Here is a 3774-nt window from a genome sequence, read left to right on the forward strand (position 1 = left end):
TTTTTTCCTTTTTTTTTTTTTTTTTTTTTTTTTTTTTTACACAAAATGCCATCGTGGCAAACTTCCATGGGCAAAAACCCCTGACTGTTTTCATTTAAGGAAACAGTTCAGACCTAACACCTTCTTAATACTTGGTTTGTCCCATTACAGTTCTACAGTTCCCTCTAATTTCTTACATTGTTGATAGAAGCCTTTGTATTCACAGAAAAGTGAGCAATGGGATAAATTATTTTCTTTAGGGAATGTAGAAGAAAATAAAACTTGCGATTAAGTATCTTGTACTCTGCTTTTGTTTTTTGTGTTTTATGTTACTTGCAGAGATTGTAAAAAACCTTCAGATGAGCTTTGGAAACTAAACTCTGTGTAGTAAAGATAGTAATATTTTACCAAAAGACCAAGGATAGCACAAAAATTTTCAAATGTCCTTTTTATTTACATTGTGAAAAATCTTTCATTAGGTCTAAATTATTTTTGAGAAAAAATAAAGCTAAAATATTGTCTTTGGTTGGTAATGTTTCTTTCTCAAAATAAGTTAGAAAGAAAAAAATGGGTGACCCATACCAGAATTGTAAGCTCTTTTATACTTAAGTCACTGGCTTGGTCTATGGTAGCAAACCTCCAAATTACAGAGAGTAAGGACATAAACACAACTAGGTTCACTGAAAACACATTTTTAGAGAAAAAGACCTCTTGAGCTAATTTTAAAAATCCCACTTTCCATAAACGAAACACAGCCAATCCTTGCAGTTTTTGTGGAACAGGGCTGTGTTTTCTATTACGTTTTTCCAGGATCTTACTCTCCCATGGAAGCTAGTGACCAAGCTCTCATTAATCTCAGAGATACAAGTCTGGCTATACAGACTCTTTGTAAAATGCCTCAGAAGAAAAAAGCAAACAAACAAAAAAACAAACAAACAAAAAATCCCAACGACAACAAAATTAAAACTAATAGTCTTCCCACTCCTCAAAAAAATGTCGGTCTTCTCACTACTGTCTCTGAGGCCCAACCTATCCAAAAAAAGAACCCTTGAACAGGGTCCTCTGCCCAGAGGTAGGAAATGGAGGAGTTCATGCTCCACTTGTCTGCTGCAATAGCATCCCATGTACTGGCAGGAATAGTCTTTTTCATTTTATAGAAAACAAAAACAAAAACAAAAAAAAAAAAAAAAAAAAAAAAAAAAAAAGAGAGAGATTGGCCTGTAATTCTGTTTTGTTCTCTCAGGTCATCACACCTCTAGAGCAAAGGAATAAAAAGGCTCTTCCATGTTGTTTTATCAGCCATCTTTTCTTCCAAAGCATCACTATATGATAAAAATACTCTTTTAGATGCATTACATATAAGCAATGGTTCAGTTATTTCTTTCTTATCACAATGCTGATAGTTGGGCTTGAACACGTATTTCTTAAAGTTTTACACAACTTTGAAATTTAACTGCTATGAAGTCTGTTCATTGTTCTGGCATCCGTAAAACTTTACAAGGTACTGATTGTTACATATTGGCTTAAAACAACACTGGGATGTTTTATAAAGGCAATAAAAGTAGTTCCAATCTGACAACAAAGTAATTATTTGGACAAAACTTCATTTTGTTGCATGCATCTGTTATGCCTCCCAAAAATTCAGTCGGTCATTTGTTCTTCCTCGTTTACTTAAAATGGTTTCCATTCAATAGGAGAACAAGAGAAAGTTATGTAACAAAAAAAATTAAGTCAGAAGGGTCTTTATTTATGTTACCTCCGCTCTTGAGATCAATTTCTAACTGAGCCAAGACTGGACTGCTTCATGCTGCCGAATTTAGTGCATCCTGATTGTTCCAATCTGTGTAATTAGCTGCAGTGATCGTCAGTCCTTAAAGATTCATTAAAACGGTATAAATCTGGAGTAAATCTCTATCAATTTAAAAAGACTGGACTTGAAGTTATAAGTTTGAGATCAGAATCAAGTTCAAGATTTCATGCATTTCCAATGTTTGCTTTGTTTCCTATCTCATTAGTGTTGAACTGTGTTGGCTTAAAAAATCCAACTTGTGCTGATAAATATTTCCAAATATTTCTGCGAAACATGAATGAAAAAATAATTGTCTCAAATTTTTAGTTTATTATTATTATTATTATTATTATTTGTTATTTTTCAGTAGAAAAATAGTGTTTCAGTTACTTGTTTTGGTTAGGTTCTGCTTGGAGTTTTTACATTTCATATGAATTTCTTTTTCTTCTGTTTTACTTGTTTTGGATACCTCCTTTATTTTAAAGTTTCAAAACCTCACAAGAGGAAAACAAAAAAAACAAACAAACATCATCAGGATATTAGGTGGGAAAAAGGTCCTTTAAGCCTTGCCACAATTTTCTTTTTTCTTTTTTGAATGATATGATTTCAGAGCAATCTCTGTGGAAAGGATTAAATACTTTAAGTCTGCTTCTTATATCTTTTTTTTTTTTCTTTTCTTTTTTTTTTTTTTTTATTTTTTTCTTTCTCCCTAATTGTTCATAGAGTTTTCCTGCCTAATAGGGAATGAGCCCCAGGGATGCTGTGAATAACATTCCTGACTTTTATTTTAGAGAGGGAAAACAGAAAGGAAATATCATTTTGCAGGTGTTGAAAAAAAAGAGAGCCTGAGGCTAACTCAATCACTTTCTCAAAGAAAAAGGGAATCCCCCAGTGAAATGTTCCCCAGATTCTCGCAGGGCTTCACATAAAGAATATATGACTAGAATGAGTGAATATCAGAGGGAGAATCTCTCATTCTCAACACAGACTGTTTGAACCAGCCGTAACAGTGGGTTTGCATTGTGGTTTGAATCCATTCCTTTTGTTTTGACCTGCATGTGGGCTTTATTGCAGAAATGTCATTGCCCTTTTTTATACTTGTGGATTAAAGCAAAAGTTCATTTTTGTTCCTGCAGATTCATGTCAGGCTATTTGCATGTTCTCTGTGGACACAAGTCACAGTTTGTGTGCACTGGGGTTGGCAGCGAGTCTGTCCCAGTGCTGTAAGTCCATGTCACAATGTCATTATGCCAACTACAGCATTGTCAGGTTACCTCCAGAGACTCTAAGACCTCACCATTGGTCAAGTTACAAGACAGAGCTGACAAACATCTGGGCCCACATCAAGAGAATAGGTTGTCATCCCACATGTACTTCCAGAACACGCAGCAACTGTCTGACCCCACGGACAGGATGTGCAGCTGTACCAAGCTGTCACAGTGGTAGCTGCAGGCAGGAGCCTGGCTGAGGGGAGCTTGTGCCCTCTATCACAAGTGCACATCCCAAAGAGCAGTGAACATGCTCATGCTCTCGTTTTGTTTCAACTCTCTCATCTCTTACTGCTGGGGAAAAGCAGAAAGAAATCAAATCAGGATTTGGAGGCAAAATGGATGTCATGGATCTCCGGCAGCTTTCACTGTTCATCTGTATCCAGATAATGAGCCCTGGAGTGACCCAGGTGGGGCTCTAGAAGTACATTTTTCTGGGAAACTGCCATGTGAGTACCTACTCACGTCACAGAAATGATGGACACATCCTGAAAGAAAACATCTAACCATGAGGTTAAAATGCTTTTCCCGAGCTTAGAAGAGCTTTCTGGCTTCACAGCTGAGGTTTGGTTGCACCTTTATGTTTACTTCTTCCTGCTTACTAAAAGGTAAGGCTTAGTTACATAACTGTCAACTGAACAGCGTTAAAATAAGTGAAGAATGCAGGTGTTTCAAGTCCAGATGGGCATCACAGAGGTCAGAGTCCAGAGGTCATCACTATAACTCCTGTATTCTACC

This window comes from Oxyura jamaicensis, chromosome 3 (genome assembly GCF_011077185.1).
Source record: "Oxyura jamaicensis isolate SHBP4307 breed ruddy duck chromosome 3, BPBGC_Ojam_1.0, whole genome shotgun sequence".
NCBI classification, from domain to species: domain Eukaryota; kingdom Metazoa; phylum Chordata; class Aves; order Anseriformes; family Anatidae; genus Oxyura; species Oxyura jamaicensis.